The 24,293-nt window shown below is 34.3% G+C and overlaps 1 pseudogene; it reads right to left on the bottom strand.

The window, feature by feature from the left end:
• Window positions 1–14,845: 14,845 nt before the first annotated feature.
• Window positions 14,846–23,875, bottom strand: LOC122747124 (annotated as a pseudogene).
• Between the last annotated feature and the right edge of the window lie 418 nt (window positions 23,876–24,293).

The raw sequence follows: 24,293 nt of genomic DNA, 5'->3' as shown, positions 1-24,293 counted from the left end.
GAATGAAAAGGAAAAAAATGGACAATTTTGTTTAATCATGAAATAGTAAATGAAGATGAGGCTTTAAAAGGGCATCATCTCTTTATCCTCTCTCTTCTACCTTTCCCCATAGACCAGTATTCACAGAGAACATTAGGTCATGTGTTTATATATTTTGGTTTCTTGCTAATCATATGAAGTTCAATTTTCTTACTGTATATTTATAATCCACTGATTTAAAAATGCTTTGGAATCATTTGTAAAGCACATTGATTTCTTCATAAAATGTAACAAATTGGCATCAGCTAGGTGGTGCAGTGGATAAAGCACCAGCCCTGGATCCAGGAGGACCTGAGTTCAAATCCAGCCTCAGACACATGACACTTACTACCTGTGTGAACCTGGGCAAGTCACTTAACCTTCATTGCCCCCCCTCCAAAAGTAACAAATTAAATGAGATAAAATATGTGACATGCTTTGCAATCTTTAAAACACTATGCAAATTTAAATTATTATTATCAGTTATTACTTCAAGAATCCAAAAGATCACAGAAAAGTCAAAATGTTGTTTTGGTTTTAACTTTTATGCTCAAGAGGTAAGCCACCTCCCCTCCCCCTGTGACACCTTAAGGGCATGTGAATTGTCTTGACAAAAACATTTTTTTAATTAAAGTTAAATCCTTATTGACAAAGTTGATGAGGATGAGGTTAGTGTACAAACATTAATAAAGGCCCCTTAACAAAGTCTTATCTTTCCTTATTTGGAATCAGCCTAGTCAATGATAAATACATTTTATTGATTACAAAGGAGAAAATCTTCCTCACTGTTGAGTCATACTCTTAGACTTGGTTTTTAAAAAGGAAAAAGTAGTATGAATTGGAGATAAATAGTATCATATATGGAGCAGCTAGTTGGCACAGTAGATAAAGCACCATCCCTGGATTCAGGAGGAACTGAGTTCAAATCCAGTCTCAGACAATTGACACTTACTAGCTATGTGACCCTGGGCAAGTCACTTAACCCTTATTGCCCCACAAAAAATAAATAAATGAATGAATGAATGAATGAACAAATAAATAAATGAATAAATAAATGAAATAGTATCATATAGAATCATCTCTTTGGGGTTCTGATTCATGAAAAGACTGGGATTTTTTTGTTTGGTCTTTAAGTGTAGAATATATGTGTTGTATGCATATACATTATCTGAATATACATATAAATATAGATATATCCATATGTATATATGACTCTATAGATAAACATATGAATTCATATATGTATACATGTATATGTGGTAAGATTATTGTAATTTGGCTGACTCACTTTGAGGGGCCACACCTGGCCTGCCCTGAAGTGATGTATGCTACTGATGTCAGAAGGAGGTCCTTCAAAACTGCCTGTGGAGAGGCAGGCCCTCCCTCTTTAGGCAGTGTCAAAGTCCCTCTGGACAAAATTTCCCCTTTCTCCCTTTTCTATATTGTTATTAACATATTGTTTGTTAGCATAAAGTATTATATTTTGTTATTTTTGACTGTTTCATCAAGGAAACACCCCATGTTCCTCAAAGAAACAAAGGGAGTAATATGGTAAGATTATTGCAATTTGGCTGACTCATTGGGAGGGTCCACACCTGGCCTACCCTGAAGTGACATATGCTACTGATGTCAGGAGGAACCACACTCCACGGGCAGTTTTGAAGGTACTCACGTTTTAGGGGAAGAAGATTAAATGCTCTCTGAGGGGAGTCTCACTTTCTTCTGGACTCTTTCTTTTTTTGGTGGTGTGAGCAGCAGGAGCAGAAGCCCCAGGTGGTGAGTTAACATAAAAGCCCTGCTTTCTTTTGAATTAGCTGAACTGGAAGCGAGTTGGGGATTGTATAGACTTAGGTTAGAGCTAAGAGGTTTATCCATATTTCTTTTTTCTCTATTCCCTTATCTTTGATTTTTATTCATTTCACCTTTGCTGTTTATTTTATTCCCAATTAATAAAATCTGATCCGTTTGTGGAAAAGAGTCTGTAAGGCTCCTTTCTTATTGGCCTGGGTGAAATATCTAAAAAGGCAATTTCAGAGGGGAGGAAGCTTTGGACCTAGGGGTCCCTCATCATTTCTGGGACCCCAATATTACGGTGAGCCACTCAATTAACTCTCCATATATTAAATTTGGCCCTCATATTTAACTATTTATAAATGGATATGGATATTGCATAAATAGATATATGGATATGGATAGAGACAGCTATGTATATAGATGATATAGATACAGACATTCACATGGATATGGATATAGATATTAACGTGAATATGGTTATTGATATAGGATATACATATTTATATGGAACCTAAGTTAAGAGGATCAGAGAGAAACCAGTGAGACACATAACCTGTCAGGGTGTGAAACATGAATGATATTCTGTAGGTAAGATGATAGGGAGCCATTTATGAAGCTTTGGCATAAAAGAAACATGATCAGAGCTCATTTTTAGGAAGATTAATTCAGCAGAGCTTCTTGGAATGAAATATAGAGGAAGGGTGAAAGAGTAAATAGCACATACAAATATCAAGAGACTAAGGGAATACTCTTCATGGGAATACTCTTTATCATAGTTGGTGAAAGCTGAGATGACAAATAATGGCATTGAAAATGAGAAGAAACATATATGATGTTTCAATAAAGCTGAATCAACAAAATTTCTGTGGTTGAGTGTATAGGACCAAAGTAGATGAGGAGGATCCATGACAAGCCATAAGTGTTGAGCCTAGATGACTAGGAGAATACTACTTTAATGGGATCTGGTATAATTAAGAAGGGGAGAATATGGTAAGGCAGCTTGGTGCACTGAGGACAGACTTCATGGCCTTGGTTCAAGAAAACCTGAGTTTAAATCCAGTTTTAGGCATTTGCTAGCTACCTGACCTCAGGTTTTTTGTTTGTTTGTTTGTTTTTGTGTGTGTGTGAGGCAATTGGGGTTAAGTGACTTGCCCAGGGTCACACAGGTAGTGTCAAGTGTCTGAGGCTGGATTTGAACTCAGGAACTCCTGAATCCAGGGCTGGTGCTCTACCCACTGCACCACCTAGCTTCCCCAACCTGACCTTGTTTAAATCGCATAATCTCTATCTCAGTTTCCTCAACTGTAAAATGGAGTTGATTACTGCACCTATCTCTCCAGGTCGTTATGATGATCGAATGAGCTAATATTTGTTAAGCACTTAGTATAGTGTCTGGCACATAGTGGAGAGTAGATAAATTCTTTTTTTCTTTCCCTTTACCCTACCTCTTTGATTCTGGAAAGGTCAAATTTCAAGGTAATTATAAGATAAACTAAGAGAATTCCCCAATAGGCAGTAGTAAATTCAGGACTAGAGCTAGGAAAAGAGAAGCTTGATGTAATTAATTTGGCAGTCAATATTGTAAAAATGTGCTGGAGTCAGAGAAATAGATAAACTTGTCAATGAAAATAATGGAGAGAAAAGAGAAGACAGAGAGTAGAGTCTAGGGAAATAGCTACATTTAACAAGTTTTAAGGATTAGATGAAAATTAGAAATTGATGTGATCAGGAACATACGTGTGATTTCCTTGGTGAGTTGAACACTATACCTTCACTTAACAGTCATGTGGGGCACTAGGAAGTTAAGTGATGTTCCCAGGATAATGTAGCTATTATATTCCAGATAAAGGATTTGAATCCAGGTCTTCCTCATTTAACATCCAGCTCTCTAACTATTCTGCAAAGATGACTCTCTACAACATCATAACCTTGTTTGATTTTGAATAGACAGCATGGATATTAGCTTTCTATCTACCACAACATTCTTACTGTGAAAATCTGTACCCAAGTGGTAGGGACTGAACTTGGAATTTCACTGGTGTAAGTTACTCCCAAATGAGAAAACTCCCTCTACCATTGCAGGTTGTTACCTTCTCTAAAACTTAGTCCTGGAGAGTTGCACAAGACTGAGAGATTAATTAACTTTCCCCAAAGTTACATAGCCATTAAATGTCAGAGATGAGAGTTGATTGCAAGAAATATACAATAAGATTTAACTGTGTTGCATAATTATGAACAATTTTAGACTCTGAAGAGAGAAATCAGATGGCATAGCATATGATACCAGACTAAGTTGATCATATGATCATAGATCTAGAACTGGAAGAAAATTCAGAAGTCATCTAGTCCAATGCTGTATTTTCACAGGAGAAGAAAATGCGATCCAAAGAGAGTCTTCCATTAAGGAAGGTGACTTCCTTAATAAATGTTTCATTAAATAATATTCATTTCATAATTGATATAAAAATTATTTCATTTTCATTTTTGTTATAGTTTCATATATAGTATTTGGTGTTGTTAGTCATTTTCAATTGTGTATAACACTTTGTTACCTGATTTGGGTTTTTCTTGGCAAAGATTCTGGCTCAGTTTGCTATTTCCTTCTCCAGTTCATTTTATAGATAAAGATACTATGGCAAATGAGGTAAAGGAATTTGCCTAGGATCCCATAACCAGTAAGTGTCTGAGGCCACTATCTATCTATCCATCCATCCATCCATCTATCTATCTCTATCATCTATCTATCTAATCTATATGTATATGTATGTGTATATGTGTATACATATATACAAATATATTTTTACATCATAAGTTAATTAGGAATTAATTAATATATATTTCCTGTTAGTTTACTATACATGGTATACTATATATATAAAATTGTTTTGATTAAACCCATTTATAAAATACATTGAAAAGCTATATCTATAAACTATTTTCATGACATAATTTCCCTAGAGTGCTCCTTAATATTTTTACTTATAAATTGCATTCTAGGTTTTTTTTATTCTATTAACAAACCTTTTGGAACATTAACTGATCATTCCTTAACTGTATAAATTAACTTAGGAAGCATTGTCAGTTTTTATTACATTAATCTGACCTATCCATGAACATTGGTTATACCTAATTTGTCTTTTAATTCAGTCGTCATAGTCTTTTAGTTGTCCTGAATAGATTATATAAAGACTAATTCTAAATATTATATGTGTTTTGTTATTGGCAACAGTAGCTTTTTTTGCTGTTTTGATCTTTATTGGTAGTAAACAGTAATATAAGTAACTACTATAAAGTAGTCATGCATTCAATAAACTTGCTAAACTCATTTTTTGTTTATATTGATTTTGTGTTTGAGATAGTTGAAAGACAACAAACATTTTTACTATTTTCAATCTTTATCCTTCCAATATGTTTCTCTTACTGCGGTTACTATTATTATAATATTATACCAAATAAAGTGGTCAGTCAATATTGAACAAATATTTATTTTAGTACATATCAGTTTCTATGATAAGCAAAGGGAATGCGAAGACAAAAATAAAATTGTCCCTGCCCTCAAAGAGTTTATATTCCAAAGGGAAAGAAAGCATGTATATATATGTTGACTATTGGCTTAAGGTAGTTACTGTTTTTGTTAAATAGGATGAAAAAGAATCTACTATTTCTACTCTTTTAAGTGCTGTTATCATAAATGAATTTGGGTTTCAATTTTTTCTCTTCTCATTAATATATCTTTTTTAAATTTTGTTACTGTTATTTACATGTTATATTATGTCTACAGTTTTTCTGATGTTGAATCAACCTTCTGTTCCAGGCACAAACATTGCTTGGGCAGGATAAATCATTTTTAATACACACTTCTATTATTTGAGCTACAGTGATATTTCTTGTACTTTTTCTCCTATATTTATTAGGGATATTACTCTATAATTTTCCTATTTTAGTATTATCTTTTCTGGGTTTTAAAATATTCATTATGTTTGTATCACTAAAAGTATTAGGCACTCTTCCTTTTTCTCTATATTGATTAATAATCTATGGTATATAGTATTTGTTCTTGGAAGGCTTAAAAGGATTCACCTATGAATCTGTCTGTATTTCTATACATATTTTTCATCATTTAAATAATTTTTAAAGATATATGTAGTGACAATAGTGTCATAATAATGGTCATAAGCCAGACAAAAGGTGTTAGTAGGTTCATGGTGTAGTCCATGAAACAATGAATTCAGTTTCAGAAGACATGAATTCAGGTCCCAGCTTTTGCCAGCAAGGTATAACTTTTCTGATCATCATCCTTTATAAAACCTGTCTGATCTTTGATATCCTTTATAAAACAAGACTGATAATATACCTTTTTGCATCACAGAATTTTTCTGCTAATGAAATGAGTCAATGCATATGAAAGCATTTTGTAAATTGTAAAGCATTATAAGAATATGAAGTGTTATTATAATTCCCAATGGACAGGTGTTTTTCAATTGTCTGAGAAAAGTGAATAATATTATATTCCATTCTTTGTGTAGTGAGGGTAAATTTTCTAGATATTTCTCTTTATAGCTAGGAAAAAAATAATCTGTATTTGAGAAATGGTTCAGACCTAAGAACCTGTCATATCTTGCCTGGTTTAAATAATGGTATATCAATACATCAAAGATTTTCAATAGAGTAGCAATTTCCCTAGTGGGAACACCCTCCACAAATGCATATTACAACCTATTTTTCATAATATAATAGAAGTGCCTAGAGCTTAGAGAAGTTAAGTGATTAACAATTCATGGTCAGCTAGGTGGCTCAACTAGGTAGATAGAGTGCCAAAACTGAAGTCAGGAAGACTTGTCTTACTAGCTATATGATCCCAAGCAATTCACTTAACCTTGTTTGCCTCACTTTTCTCATCTGCAAAATTAGGTAAAGAAGGAAATGGCAAACCACTCCAGTATCTCTGCCAAGAAAACCCTGAATGGGTTCATGAAACGTTGTATGTGACTGAAAAACAACTAAACAATATCACCACCTGTGGTCACACAATGACAATATCTAATATAGCTGAGCATCTCAGAAGAAAGACTATACTAGTTCTCTTAAACAGGAATGATGTCACCATTTTTTCATATTACTTAGAGACATGAAAGAATGTTATCTATAATTCATCAGTTCACCTGTTTATTAACACTATACTAATGCTAACTATATACAGATGGCTTTCTTTAAAATGCCATTTGGCTTCATAATTTTTCCTAATTTTTAATATTCCCATTGGCAAAACTAAATATCTTAATGTGTATTAGTTATCCCTGCCAAAGACAAATGTGATATTTAATAAAATAAGATCCAAGGAAAACCAAGCTTTATCCATAATTTTTGTTAGCGAAAATCACTTAGGGACTTTAAGCAACTTGGAAACTAATTGTAATGTGTTTTGGGGAAAAAACAGAATAGACACAACAGGGTGATGATGATGTTCAAGGTATTTTTATGTATAAGGTTATTTGTTATTCACTGTTTCCATGAGCCTACTGATGTATCTTTGTCATGATTCATTATTCCTAACAGCTATATCATGTGTTGCAATTACTACGCAATGCAGGTTTAAGCCTATACATTTCAAGATCAGAAAGAGAAAAATAATGTATTAAGTGCTTTTGATATCTTTATGTATAAGTTTGAGAATCATTAAGTGGCTGTCATTCTTCCTTCCTCAGCATCAATTACTCTACTCCGGTTTTACTTACTCCTCTCAGTATAATGAGTCCCTAGAGCATGTTTCATTGCGGGAGAAGGAACACATTCTTCACTTGCGGTCAGTGGGATGTGGTTAATTTGAAATCACTTAAACTATTATATCTGTCAAGTGTGGTTATTTTATTTTCAATTCACATCAGTGTTTTAGTATGCATGTCGCTTACTGGGTCAAACTGGCAGATTAATTTCTCAGTCTTCTACTACAATATGCTTCATCACTGTCTATGCAGTCTCCTATTGAAGGTTAATACATGCCTATTAGAATTAAGTTCCAAAGAAATCTCTTCTCACACAAACAGTCACAGGTATGTAAGCAAATGGTGCTAAATAAGAGCATGCCACTCACAACTCTATGTATTCTGAAAACATTCTGCATTGCAAATCAGGCAAATGATTTTGAGGTAGATTGGGAAAACAAATGAAAAAGTCATGAGAAACAAAAAAATCAGATACAATAATGTTCAAGGTATAATAAAACGTTCTCTGTTGGTGGATATCTTCCTTGTCCTTGTACTTGAGTGTTCTTAAATTTTATAGATAATGGGAGCTAAATAGGTTTGAGGCAAAAAACCAAAACTCTAAAACAGTATTTTTTGTATTTCAAAATAACCACCAAGATTATACATGCAAATATCTGGAAGCATAGTGATAACTAGCTACTTCATAGAGTCATAGACATAGACCTCAAAGGTCTTCCATTTTACAGAGAAAGAAACCGATGCCTCCCTTAGAGTTATAAAGTGATTATCCAAGGTCATGCAGGCAATAAATGCCAAAGCTAGGATTTTAACTGAATTCCCTTGATTTTTTTCCTACCACTTATTCCAACATACTAGACTGCACCTATAATAAGAACACCAAACTATGAATAGATATGCAAAATAAAGCCCGAGCGCAGTTTAGAATGGGGGGGGGGTAGGGAGAACATGGTAAGAATCTTTAGTTAAGGAGTAGGATATGAGATTGCCAATCTCCCATCAGATAATGTCTTATTTTAACTAATTAATCTTCCTATCCAAGTGTTAATGGAGCAGCTAGGTGACACCATCAATAGGACACTGGGTCTGGAGTCAGGAAGAGCAAAGTTAAAAATCTCATTTCAGACACTATCTGTGTGATCCTGGGCACTTAATCTCTGTTTGTATCAGTTTCTTTATCTATAAAATGAAGAAAATAACAGCACCTAACTGCCAGGGTTATTGTAAGGATCGAATGAGATCATAATTATAAAGTACTTAGCACAGTGCCTGGAACATAGTAAGTATTATATAAATGTAAGTTGTTGCTGTTGGTAGTGGTGTTGTTATATGTTGTTTCTATGCAGCTGTAAGTGCTTTTAGTGCCCTTAATTTTAATTCCCTTCCAAATTCAGGACTCAGGATTTCACTTTAGTTATGGCTCTGGCCAGAAGATGAGGAAGTTGGAATATTGACTTAGATATGCTTGATAATACCACAGCATGCATGTGGATGTCATGATATAAAAATTAATTCTGGGGGCATGTATCATAATAACATTACACACCCCAAATAAATTACATTGTTACCTCATGTTTCTTTTGTATCTTTATTGCATGTTTGCAGCAAGTCTGAGTACTTAAAAAAGCAGATTATTTTCCCCTCTAAAGTGGGGCCAACAATTTTCATTGAAGTTTCTTGTGTAAGAGTAAGCAGTTAGAGGTCTAATAAATGGTCCCATAGCTGTGGACTACAGGAAGTACAACTAGGCTATGATTCATTTTAAGTTTAAATAACTCACAATAGTGCAAGTTATAAAAAGATATCAGGTCATATTTAATGCCATTCAAAATTCAATTACTACAATGGGTGTGAACTAGTCAAAGGTTTTAACACAACACTAAATCATGAGTCTTCACTTATCTCTTGTCCCATGTAGATAGGATGAGCTCCAGTGTACCATATGACCAATGGTTGTACAAACAATTCTTAACTATTGGAGGGGTCATGTTCCTGGAAAATGGCATGAAAGTCAAAAACATGAATGTTGATATATTGAACCTATGGAAAATAGGGAGTTAGCTTCCTACAACCACAAAGAAGCCATAATCTTTCACTAGAGATTGCTGATTTTAGATACATAGATAGATGATAGATATATATGGATGTGGGTGTATGAATATGTATTATATATATATATGTACATATATATATATACACAATTCTTACAAATACAAATATGCATGGGTATCTCTTTGCTCTACAATGATAGGCTGAACAAGACCAGTGAAACATCTAGAGGGATTGTGTATATCCTGCCTCTCATTTCTTTTGTTTTTCCTCTACTGCACATAGCTGCAAATGTTCATGGCTGCAAATGCAAAATGAAAATGAGGTTATTAATAAAATAATTTATGCTTGCAGTCATTAAAGTTAAATGAGTGAATGTTGAGAATTAACTGAATTATTTTTAACGAGAACTTAGGACAAAAAGAATAATACTTTAGATGGAAACACTTCAGAAAAAAGTAGACAATAGTTATAACAAAAAATTATGCAATTCAACAGTATGAACATAGTCACTATCACTCTAAAATAAGACAAGATATCAGAATGTCTGAATCCATAGTACAGAATATTATAAAACACCAGAATTGTATCAACTTTTTGTAATTTGTGAATAACTATAAGAAACAGAAGTGCTACAAGGAGAAAAACGGAGCATTGAACATTGCAATAAAAAAATCATTCTTCATAGCAGAGCAACCATTTAGGCAAAAGCTTCAAGGTTATTTAAGGAAGTGAAAGAAAATGGAAATAAAGTGGATTTTGAAGAAAGTTTTACTGTAAACATTGGCTGATTCAATTGCTTTAAAAATCATATTCAATAGCATATTGTTAAAATTGCTGAAGAGGTGGCCAATACAGATGAAGACAGAGCAGTTTAAAATTCTGATGTCTGAAGAAAATATTCAAAGTTTAATACACTTATTGACAATTTTTAATATGGATGAATAAGGGTTATTCTGGAAGAAGAGGACTTTCACTACTTAAATGTCTAAGAAATAAGAAACTCAATCTAGGTTAAAAATATCTAATATTTCTCTATCACTTTTCTTAAGAAGTAATATAGGAGGACTTTAAATTAAAACCAGTGCTTATTTCTTAATATTGAAATCCTTAGGCTCTGGAAGGATACAACCATATGTCACTTTAGGCTCTTTGGTGGTCAAATAAGAAAGCATTGGTGATTACAACTGTTCCCGAAGACTGTTTATCAATTTATTTTGGAACAAATCTTGAAAAATATTTCAAAGACAACAAAATCAAGTTGAAAGCAATATTAATTTTCCATAATGTGACAGCTAGGTGGCTCAGTACACTAGTCCTGGAGTCAGGAAGACAATTTCAAATCCAATCTCAGACACTCACCAGCTTTATGACCATGGACAAGTCACAACCCTTTTTGCCTCAGTTTCCTCATCTGTAAAATGAGCTGAAGAAGGAAATGAAAAACCACTTCATTATTTTTGCCAAGAAAACCCCAATTGGAGACATGAATAGTCAGACATGATTGAAATGACTAAAGAACAAAATACCAATTTAAGATAATGTCCCCAATCATCCAGCTACATTTAATCAATTATGTGTGAACCTAAGAATGAAAATTCACTGAAATGTGGATAAAGCCCCCGGCACCCACCAAAATATTATGAAGATGGTGAAGATGTAAATAGAAGATAGTTCTGTCCAAACTCTTAAAATATTTTAAATGACAATATATTATAATGATGCCAGCATACCGGCTTAACTTATGTACAATTTTTGGTCATTTTAATTTTAATTTTGCTTTTATAACTTTGTAACAAGAATCAGAAATACATTTTATTATTTTTGTCATTATGTTAAAAACAGATAAAAACCTTATTTTCAAAAATGTCTATTTCCATTGGACTGGAAGCATTTACCATATTTTACATATACTTATAACCCTGAAAAGTATAAATTGAAATAATACTACCCCTGCATGGGTTTCATTATTCTAATTAACTGGATCCTAGCTTTATACAATAAGAATAAGGCTTTAAAAAAGAATTTAATTGAAACCTTTTAAGAAAGCATGCTCCCATTTTATGGAATAAGTAGGAGCTACAAGTGTAAGTACATACACACAAAACTGGTTATTGGTTTCAGAAAGAAAAAAAAAAGTTGATTTTTTTTTAAAGAAAGAAATTACTCCTTTCCAGAGTATCTAAAAGAGAATGTGAAGGGGGGAGCATGAAAACCTCTCAGAAAGTAAATTTTGACAACACAATTGTAAATTATTCTGATGGGGAAGAAATCAAGCATCTGGAGACTGATGGGACTTAGCAGGGAACTCGAGAGAATTAAGACATGTACAAAAGTTAGAAGGAAAAGGAGTTGTTCTTTTAAGTCAAATACAATGTTATTGGTGCACAACAAGGACTTTAGCCTGGAATGAGTTAATGTTTATGAAATATTATAGGGGATAAGCCTTTTTTCGCTCATGTTTTATGACTGGCACTTTTTATGTCTCTCACAAAAACTGAAGAGATTCAGTGCTCAGTTCAAAATCTATGATCCAAAAAGAAGTTTATAACTTAAAGACGTAATTAGAAAAGAACTTTTAAAGAAATGAAAGAATCAATGGATTGAATGACCCTCCTTATGTCCCCCTGATTCTAACTCTCAGTAGTTGTTCTTTTACTCAGCTCCTTTTCCAGTTTTGTTGGTGTTATATGCTAAATCAGTTATTCTTAAGAAACTATTAGGCTTGGATATATTTGGTTTAGGGACAGCTAGGTGGCGCAGTGGATAGAATGCCAGACCTGGAGTCAGAAGGACTTGAATTTAAATCTGGCCACAGGCACATACTAACTGTGTGACCCTGGGTAAGTCATTTAACCCTGTTTGCCTCAGTTTCTCCATCTGAAAAAATGAGCTAGAGAAGCAAATGGTAAATCACTCTAGCATCTTTGCCAAGAGAACCCCAAAGTGAGTCATAGAGTTGGACATAACGAAAAAGACTGAACGATGTATTTAGTTTGGCAAAGATAATTACTCAGAACCTTTAATAATCTGCTTCCTTGTTTCTGGGAGTGAGCATCTAACTCAGGAAGGCCCTTCCCTATCAATCCTACATATTTCATCTTTATCCTTGGGTTAACAAATTAATATTCAATATATGTTAGCATCATGTTCAGTATAGTGGACTGCAGTAGTTCATCTACATCCCCACCAAATAGGGGTGGGGAAAACGGTACAACTGACACAAAGGAGATAGGTTCATGTGTCCTAACTGGAAATATTGAACATATTTTTAAAATAAGTTAAGGCAAAAAAGAGGTTGGTTTTCTTTAACTTTCTTTGAAAAGATTCTAAAACTAATTGATTTGGTCATCATTGACTACCTATCCTTTGGCACCACTTCATCTTTACATCAAGATGCACTATGGACAGCTTAGAAGAGAACAGATTTCTCTACTCTGAGAAACAATATTGTATTTTGACTTTAAGGAGGGAGACACTCATCTCCAAGACAACTACAAATAAACAGATTTTCAAGTCAAGACCTTGGCGTACTTGTTGACAAACCTGAAGCCTCATTAGAACGTAAGCTCCCTGTGAGTACATGTGTTTCATTAAGTATCTATCACAGTGGAAAGAACATTAGTCTTAGAGCAAGGAAGACCTGATGTCAAAGCCTCCCTCAGACATTTAATAGTTGTATCACATTAGAAAAGTCACTCACTTTACAGCCTGTTTCCTCATCTACACAATACGGAAAATAGGAGCACCTATCTCACAAAAGAAATTATGTAAAGTGCTTTTTTAATCCTTATATAAATGCTAACTGGCATTAATAAGTACTAGAATCATATGGTTAATGTTTTATCTATAAAAATATTTATAAGTATGGCTTACATACATATTGAAGGTACCCCTGGTAAAAATGTAGGAAAGGGATAATCAGGCTTTTGTAAACAATGTTTTTAAGCTAGACCACATCTTTAATCACGGTTAGCTGAAAGGTTTACATGGCAAAAGATCACATTGTGATTATCACTCGTTGACCATTTCAAAAATGTTTTGCCTTGGTAGAGCAAAAGGATGCCTTCAATACTGTCTCCCAAAAAGATATCTCCAGTGCATATGTTATTATATAATAAAGGCAGCATGGCACAGTGAAGAGAGAGCTGGCATCAGAATCAAGAACATCAGTTCAAATTATGATATTAATGGGAAGTTTCCCAATAAATAAATCAGAACAATTTATAGTCATATAAAACAAACTCTATCTTTATTTATTAGAGAAATGCAAATTTAAACAATCTTGAGATATTATTTTACACCTATCATATTGACTAAGAAGATTGAAGAGGAAAGGAAAAATGTTAGAGGGATGAGGAAAAATTGGGACACATTTATTGTTGGTGAAATTGCAAACTGATCCAACCTTTGGAGAGCAATTTGGAATTGTGCCCAAAGAGATATTAAACTACCTGTACCCTTTGACCCAACAATATTATTACTAAGTCAGTTTCCAAAGATGATTAGAGAAAAAGGAAAAGAACTTACATGTTCTAAAATTGTTATGGCAACTCTCTTTGTTGTAGCAAAGAACTGGAAATTGCAGGGATACCCATCAATTAGAGAATGGCTGAACAAGTTGCTGTATATGATTATGATAGAATACTACTGTGCTATAGGGAATGATGACTCAATGATCTTAAAATATTTGCACAAAATAATAAAGAGTGAAAGGAGCAGATCCAAGAGAACACTCTAATAGCAATATTGTTTTAAGAATGACTTTGAATGAATAAATTATTTTACTATTATATATACTCGAATTGACTATAAAGGAAATATGAAGGAAAAAAGCTATCCTCATCCAGAGAAAGGACTGATTAATGGAAGTATGTATAAAATAATTTTATTTACACATATGTATATGTGTGTATGTATATATAAACAAATATGTTCATATATGTATATATATACATAAGTATGTATATATACACACATATAGACATATACATATATACACACACAAATATACCTATTGGTGTCTAATGGTGGCCATCCCTAGAACAGGGTGGGGGAGGGAAGAAAAAAAAAACGAAATTTACATGAAAACTTTGTTGTATATTTAAAAGGAATAGAAGGTTGTAAATAGTAGGTTTGCAGTTTCTTGTGCAAACATACCAATCTCAGTTCCACTTGCCCAGAAAGCATATCTACTAACCTGCATTCACACCATCCCAGGAAACATTTTCTTACCCTAAACCCATTTATGCTTCCTAATGCTAAACCTGATACACAGTAAATTCATTCACATAAATCATAATATTTGGGCCCCACTTCATTTCATACCCTTTTCCCACGATGTTCAAATGCCAACCTCTGATGTTTACCACCTGTGTGACCTCTGGCAAGTCAGTGAGCCTCCTTGAACCTCTTCCCAGCTCTATGTCTTCTTCTTTATCTGTAGAAATATAAATAATATATTTCCATTAAAAATTCTAACAGGAATAGAGAGAAATTATAAAGAAGAAATAAGTTATTTGGGATCTTTTGGGAGTTTAGCTATGGTACAGTGGCCAATAGTTTGATTTTTGTTTTTGCTTTCTTGCTCTGAGTCTGTGGGTTCATAGAAGAGATTTCTAGGTCCCTAAGAAATATTTGCTCCTAACAGACCAACCACAGAGGCCTTCAACAAATTGCTTCTTAGAACAAACCAACATGAAATGTTCAATGGTATAGTTCAGTTCTTTGAGCAAGTCTTAAGTTTGTTAGAACAGATCATTTCAAATATCCATTGAATATTAAACTCTGTTCTAGGTACTCCAGACAAAAATAAATGGGGGCAAGGACCACTCAATTCCAATTACAACTTTTTCATTCCCTATGAAATACTTAGACTCTACTCTTAGTGCCCTAACAATAAAATATAATGTAATCATTACATAATGTAAGATGATGTAATTATTTTGCTTCTTATCTTACAGAGAAACTGGGAGTAGATAAGGAAAATTAAGGTGAAAAGCTATGTATTCTTTAGGTGAAACAGTTTTATATTAAGGTACTGTGATTACTCAAAAAAGTAATCATAATCAAATCTTCTATTTAATGTTCACGTAAAAGTGGTAGTAGTAGATTACTCCTTTTAGAAGTAGGGGAGCAAATTGCCTTGTTCTATATCAAAGGATTTACACTATGGGAATATATCTGGGTTATAATATTTTCTTAAATGAAACATCAGAGATAGTTCAAATACAGGCAGTAGAAACACTATAGTCTTTTTTTTAGCCTCCAAGATATGTACTAGTGAAGGAACCAGCAAAAAGTAGGTGGCCACGGGTATAAAAATCTTTAATGTGTGAAGTTTGTCACTTCTTTTTCTTACAAACAGAGCTGTTGTAGGGAGGAATGAACCAAGGAGCAGGAAGAGATCAACCTTGATCCCATCTGGAGAGCTAGTACAAAGAAAGACTTAGAAGAAAGGGGTTGGAAAACATGCCGGGGTCACAGAAGGAAATTGAGTTGAAAGGAGAAAAAAAATCTGCATTCCTAGTCATTTGGAACAGAAAAGGGAGGGAGGGAGAGAGGCATTGTCTGTGGCCCATGTACACCAGAAGCAAGCTGGGTAAAAGGGAAGCCAACATCTGTGATAGTGACTTGTGCTCCCCAGATCTGAAGGGCAGCTGAAGATTGTTTATGTAGAGCAAGAAGGTGTTGGGAGAAGGAAGGAACATATTCACATGGCAACATATGCTCTCCAAAGCCACTTGAAAAATAAAGCTGGGAGTGGAAAGGGAGAAACATCTGTGTCACACACCACCAGACCACCAGTAGTGAGGCAGGGCAGGGAAAGAAGGGAAAGGCGTACACAAACAAGATTGGACATTATGTCTTGTCAAAATGACATGTAAAGGCTTTGGGCCCGTATCTCATCCTCCAAGGAGTCAAAGGAGATTCTTCCATATGGAGAAATTGAGGATGAGCAGAGAGTTGGTTGAGTGCTTTCATGGTTTTACGCAAATGACAAAGCATTAGCAGATTTGGTCTGGTTTGTGGGTTATTTTTTTTTTCTTCTTAGTGGGAGGAGGCAGGAATTGATAGCTACTAGAAAAGACTTCGAATATGGAAATTTTGTGGAGAAATGTTCTTAGCCTTTTTAATGTTCTTTTCCCTTTAATCATCAATATATGTTTCAAATGATTTTCAAGATCATAAGATTTCGAGCTGAGTAAAACAATCTTTAAAATTATCCAGGTCAATCACCCCATTTTACAGATAGGAAAATCAAGTCCAAGTTTCCCTTCTGATTTTAGATAGATACATACATACATACACACATTTTACACATATGTGTATAAGTATGTATGTATATACACATACACACATGTGTTTGTGTACATAAAATAAGTCATGTCCAACTCTTCATGACTCTATTTGGGGTTTTCTTAGCAAAAATAATTTTTCCATAAAGTTGCCCATCATAGATATAGATATATGTGAATATATTAATGTATGTAGACATATGCATACATGTATATACCCATATGTGAATATATTATATATTTGTGTATATGTGTATTTGTGTATGCATTGGGTATAGTTTTTTGGGGTTTTTTGGTTTTTTTTGTTTTTTCCAGTGAGGCAGTTGGGGTTAAGTGACTTGCTCAGAGTCACACAGCTAGTAAGTGTTAAGTGTCTGAGGCCGGATTTGAACTCAGGTACTCCTGACTCCAGGGCCGGTGCTCTATCCACTGCGCCACCTAGCTGCCCCATTGGGTATAGTTTTTAAACATCTGTTTAGATGAATTGAGCAGGTAGGTTGCACAGTAGATATTACCGGGCCTGGAGTTAGGAAGACTCCTCTTCCTAAGTCCAAATCTGGTCTTACACACTTACTAGCTGTGTGACTCTGTGGAAATCACTTAACCTCTTTTGCCTCAATTTTCTCATCTGTAAAATGAGCTAGGGGAGGAAATTGCAAATCACTCCAATATCTTTGCCAAGGAAACTTCAAATGAGGTCACAAAGAGTCAGGCAGGACTAAGATTATTAATCAATAATAATATATGAATTATCTTAATAAAGCTAGTGCATTAAATGGAATAGAATGAGAGGTTGAATAAACAGGTAACAATCCTTTTTTTTTCTTGTTACTGTTTAGTTGCTATGTGATTACAAGATCAAAAGGTTATAAGTTTAGTGTTATGTTAAAACCTTTGACTAAATTAAGTTTAGTTTTCTTACTAATTAAAACCAGTCACTGTGATCAACCATATCACTATGAAATGTTTAACTGGTAAGTGTGCTATGTTTTTTTTTTTAGGTATCAATCAATAAACTTTTCTCAATCACCTACCACATATAAACCAGGTACTGTGCTAAATGCTGGTGATACAAACAAAAGCCAGACAACATGCAAACGTATGTATATGGGATGGCTTTGGATGGGATGTGTATATATGTACACATATCCATAGGTGTATCACATGTGCATATATATCATATATAAATTTATATTTATGAAATATACATTGATATATAATAATTATTCAAGTGAATATTGTTTGAAATCTTTTTTATTGAGATAGCACAAAAGGTTACATAATTCTAAGGAATAGCTGTCAAGAAAAATGTTTTTCATGTTACCAATTTTATTTTATGTACTGCATTTTAAGGGTTATTCCATGGTTACTATGTTAAGTGAAGTGCATGTTATCAGAATTAACATTTTGTTATAAGGAATCACATGCAGAAAAGTGTATTTTCAGCAATCTCTAGTGGAAAAATTAGTTTTTTGTGGTTGCAGGAACTTAAGACCTTCTTTCCAAAAGATTCAATGTATCAATATTCATGATTTTTACTTTTGCACCATTTTCTAGGAATGTTAACCCCACAAAAGTTGAGGATTGACTGCATATACAAATACATTTCATAGAAGAAACAAAAAAATTAAGAATAGAATTACAAGGGGGAAGGAAGATTTTACTGTCAAGTTGCTTGACCCAGAAAAGTGTTTTAAACTAGAATATGGAGAGATGTTTGTGTGTGTTGTTGGTGGTTGTCCTTCCTTCTTGAAGAGGACCATGACATCAGGGTGATATACTGACTTGCACTGAATTGGATTTAAGTGATGGAGGGGTGTGCAAGGTCACCAACCTCACTCTTTCCACCAAAGCCATCTGAGTCCAGTGGCAACATAGATATCAGGACAAGAGAAGATGACCCCAGATGCTTAAGGCAATTGGGGTTAAGTGACTTGCCCAGGGTCATAAAACTAGTAAGTGGCTGAGGTAAGATTTGAATCCAGGTCCTCTCAGCTTCAAGGTCAGTACTCTATCCACTATGCCACCTAACTGCCCATATAAATATATATATGTGTGTGTGTGTGTGTGTGTGTGTGTGTGTATATATATATGTACACACATATAAATTAAGCATATATAAACTAGGCTATATATATAATATATACATACATACATACATACATACACACACACACGTGTGTGTGTGTGGTATCTGATGCTTAAATCTAATATCCCTTCAGCTTGTGGTGATCTTCAAAACACTCATGCAGTCAGGTAATCAACTAGCATTAATTAAACACTTACTAAGTACCAGGTATTCTACTAAGTTCTACAGGTAACAAGAATAGAGAAATATAATCCTCGTTCTCAAGCAACTAATAATCTAAAATACAAAAATATATTTCTTTATGTTTTTACATTATTACAAGTGAACACATCACATTCTAGTATGGCTAACTATCTCATATCCCTAGGACTATTTCTGAAACACTTTTGCCCCTCAATTTTGATACATCTCTCTTTTTTTCTAATACAAAAAGGAAATGGTATACTTTTTTGGAAATCTAGTGCGAGTTTTATATCTTTTGTATTATATGTAATATCATATTATTTGTACTTGGATTATTCCCTGTTTAAACAACAAGGAATACCTAGACACTGGCAGGTTTTACATGTATGTGTGTACACATACACAAACATATATATACATATATAGATATTATATAGATATATAGTCCACTTTGGGAATTGACATTTTCTTTCTTTTTTCTTTCTTCCTTTTTCTTTTTTTTTTTTAAGCAGGCACAGTTCCGTTTGCTCATTGTTTATAAAAAACATCTTATGTAGTTGCCACAGCAGCTACCTGGATCCTCTGGACAGACACCAGAGTGTGAGTCTTCACGAGATGGTCAGTGAATTCCTAATAAGGAGACTTAGTAAACACGGTCACTTTCCACAGGTCTGGGGTTAGGTGGCTGTATATTTTGGAGATGGCATCGAAAGTAGCTTTAGCAATAAGATTGAACGCAAAAAAACTATAGAATTAATCAATAAAACTAAGAGCTGGTTTTATGAAAAAACCAATAAAATAGATAAAATATTGGTTAATTTGATTTAAAAAAAAGAAGAAAACCAAATTACCAGTATCAAAAATGAAAAGGGTGATGTTACCACCAATGAAGTGGAAATTAAATCAATAATTAGGAATTATTTTGCCCAACTGTATGCCAATAAATTTGACAATCTAAATGAAATGGATGAATATTTACAAAAATACAAACTGCCCAGGTTAACTGAAGAGGAAATAAAATCCTTAAATAAACCCATATTAGAAAAAGAAATTGAACAAGTCATTAATGAACTCCCTAAGAAAAAATCCCCAGCACCAGATGGGTTTACGGGTGAATTTTAAGAAACATTCAAAGAACAGTTAATTCCAATATTATACAAATTATTTTGAAAAATAGGTGAAGAAGGAGTTCTACCAAATTCGTTTTATGACACAAATATGGTGGTGATACCAAAACCAGGCAAAGCAAAAACAGAGAAAGAAAATTATAGACCAATTTCCCTAATGAATATTGATGCTAAATCTTAAGATATTAGCCAGGAGATTACAGCAAGTGATCACCAGGATAATACACTATGACCAGGTCAGATGTATACCAGGAATGCAGGGCTGGTTCAACATTAGGAAAACTATTAACATAATTAACCACACCAATAAGAAAACCAACCAAAATCATATGATTATCTCAATAGATGCAGAGAAAGCTTTTGACAAAATACAGCACCCATTCCTAATAAAAACACTAGAGAGTTTAGGAATAGGTGGAGCTTTCCTTAAAATAATAAACAGTATCTACCTAAAACCATCAGCAAGTATTATATGCAATGGAGATAAATTAGAGGCCTTCCCAATAAGATCAGGGGTGAAACAGGGATGTCCATTATCACCCCTATTATTTAATATTGTCCTAGAAATGTTAGCTTTAGCAATCAGAGAAGAGAAAGGAATTAAAGGAATTAGAATAGGCAAGGAGGAAACAAAACTATCACTCTTTGCAGATGATATGATGGTATACTTAAAGAATCCTAGAGAATCAACTCAAAAATTACTTGAAACAATTAACAACTTTGGCAAAGTAGCAGGATATAAAATAAATCCACATAAATCATCAGCATTTCTATACATAACCAACAAAGTCCAGCAGCAAGAGATAGAAAGAGAAATTCCATTTAAAGTAATGGTAGATAATATAAAATACTTGGGAGTCTACTTGCCAAGACAAACCCAGGAACTCTATGAACACAACTACCAAACACTCTTCACACAAATCAAATCAGATCTAAATAATTGGAAAGATATCAATTGCTCATGGATAGGCAGAGCTAATATAGTAAAAATGACAATACTCCCTAAATTAATTTACTTATTCAGTGCCATACCAATCAGACTACCTAAAAATTATTTTATAGAGCTGGAAAAAATAATAACAAAATTCATCTGGAAAAACAATAAAAAAAAATCAAGAATATCCAAGGGAATAATGAAAAAAAAATTCACAGGAAGGTGGGTTAACGGTACTAAACCTGGAGCTTTACTATAAAGGGGCAGTCATCAAAACTATCTGGTACTGGCTAAAAAATAGAGTGGTAGATCAATGGAATAGGCTAGGCACAGGAAATGCAGTAGTAAATGATACTAGTAATGTGGTGTTTGATAAACCCAAAGACTCCAGCTTCTGGGATAGGAACTCAGTATTTGACAAAAACTGCTGGGAAAACTGGAAGATAGTATGGCAGAAATTAGGCATAGACCAATATCTTACACCTTATACTAAAATAAGGTCAAAATGGATACACGATTTAGACATGAGGGGATACCATACGTAAATTAGGAGAGAAAGGAATAGTCTACCTATCAGATCTATGGAAAGGAAAACAGTTTATGACCAAACAAGAGATAGAGTATATTATAAAATGCAAAGTGGATGATTTTGATTACATTAAATTAAAAAATTTTTGTACAAACAGAAGCAATGCATCCAAAATTAGAAGGGAGGCAGAACTGAGAAACAATTTTTGAGGCCAGTACTTCTGATAAAGGCCTCATCTTTAAAATATATAGGGAATTAAATCAAATTTATAAGAATCCAAGTCATTCCCCAATTGAGAAATGGTCAAAGGATATGAACAGGTAGTTTTCTGATGAAGAAACCAAAGCTATCTATTGCCATATGAAAAAATGCTCTAAATCTCTAATTATTGGAGAGATGCAAATTAAAACAACTCTTAGGTACCACCTGACACCTAGCAGATTGGCTAAAATGACAAAAAAGGAAAATAATAAATGTTGGAGAAGCTGTGGAAAAATTGGAACACTAATGCATTGTTGTTGGAGCTGTGAACTGATCCAACCATTCTGGAGAGCAATTTGGAATTATGCCCAAAGGGCGATAAAGCTGTGCATACCCTTTGACCCAGCAATACCACTATTGGGTCTTTTTCCCAAAGAAATCATGGAAAGGGGAAAGGGACCCACATGTACAAAAATATTTATAGCTGCTCTTTATGTGGTGGCAAGGAATTGGAAGTTGAGGGGATGCCCATCGACTGGGGAATGGCTGGACAAGTTGTGGTATATGAATACAATGGAATACTATTGTGCTGTAAGAAACAATGAGCAGGAGGAATTCAGAGAAACCTGGAGGGTCTTTCGTGGGCTGATGATGAGTGAGATGAGCAGAACCAGAAGAACATTGTACACAGTATCATCAACATTGAGTGTTGATCTACTGTGATGGACTATATTCTTCTCACCAATGCAATGGTACAGAAGAGTTCCAAGGAACTCTTGATAGAAGAGGATCTCCAAATCCAAGAAAAAACAAAGAAAAAAAAAGAACTGTGGAGTATAGATGCTGAATGAACCATACTATTTCTTTTTGTTTTTGGTGCTGTTGTTTTTTTCTATTTTGAGGTTTTTCATCATTGCTCTGATTTTTCTCTTTTAACATGACTAATGCAGAAATAGGATTAATGTTATTTTGTATATATATATATATATATATATAAAACCTATATCAGATTACCTGCTGTCTAGGGGGAGGGGGGAGGGAGGGAGAAAAAATATGAAATTGGAAAGCTTGTATAAACAAAAGTTGAGAACTATCTTTACATGCAATGGGAAAAAAATAAAATACTTTATTATTTTTTTAATAAATAAATAGATAGATAGATAGATAAATGAATGAATGAATGAATGAATGAATGAATGAATGAATGAATGAATGAATGAATAAATAAATAAGAAAGTAGCTTTAGCAAAGTTGCCCAGAGTGGTAGTACAACCCCTTGGAGAAGTGTAGCAGTCATCAGTTCCAGCCATCATCAGGAGCTTCTTAGGCACAGGAGCTGAGATAATGTCAGTACCTCGAGGAGCGGGGATCAGGTGCACCAAAACCCATCCACAGCATCCAGTAACCTTGCAAGGCACTGTGTGAGATTTGCCAGTCTTGGTCCCCCAGTAGTCACATTTCACATGAACAAAAAGACAGCTTGGCCAGAATGATAGCACCACAAATAGCTGTGGCTACTTCCTTGGAGCACTTGAGGCCCAAGCCAACATGGCCATTGTAGTTGCCAATGGCCACAAAAGCCTTGAACCTGATGCGTTGTCCAGCTCTACTTTTTTCTGAACGGGCATGATCTTCAGAACCTCATCCTTCAATGAAGACCCCAGGAAGAAATCTAAGATCTCAGATTCCTTAATAGGAAGGGAGAAAAGATAGATCTCCTTCAAATACTTGATCTTCATGTCCTTGATTAGCCAGCCCAGCTTGGTGACAGGAACACATTCCTTATCGTAGGCCTTTCCTCCTCGGCCCCTTGGCCATGACACTGAGCTTGGCTCCCCCTGCAGAAGCCACCATGGAAGCCCCCTCGGCCTCCAACTCAGGGGGCCCCGGGGTCTCCAGCTCCTCCTCCAGCACTAGTGTCATCCACCATTTGGTCTTTGTTAAAAGTAGAAGCGGGGATTGATATTTTCAATAAATTCTACACATTGGTATGCAAAGAACATGTGTTGGATATTCCATGCCTTACGCATTCCTGTGATTTGACACCCGCTCCCAACAGGAGAATGAGAAATAGAAATGAGATCCTAGCAACCCAGCCTAGTTCTCACATCTCTCCAAAATTCCATTTTCTAACTCCTACCCCCTCTGACTTCAAATAGGAAGTGCTGAAAATTATTTTGTATCCCATATATTTGCTGCTTACAGGTGTATCATAGCCCAAAGAACTCAAAACACATTGAGACCACTTTATACTCACCTGTTTCAAGATAGTGCTGAAGATTGGAAATGAATATGAAGAGGACTAGGTCTGTGAGAACCAAAAAAGACCAAAAAAACTTACTATACTT

Source organism: Dromiciops gliroides, chromosome 3 (assembly GCF_019393635.1).
Source record: "Dromiciops gliroides isolate mDroGli1 chromosome 3, mDroGli1.pri, whole genome shotgun sequence".
NCBI lineage: Eukaryota > Metazoa > Chordata > Mammalia > Microbiotheria > Microbiotheriidae > Dromiciops > Dromiciops gliroides.
The sequence above is the reverse complement of the archived record's forward strand: the minus strand, read 5'-3'. Positions and strand labels throughout refer to the sequence as shown.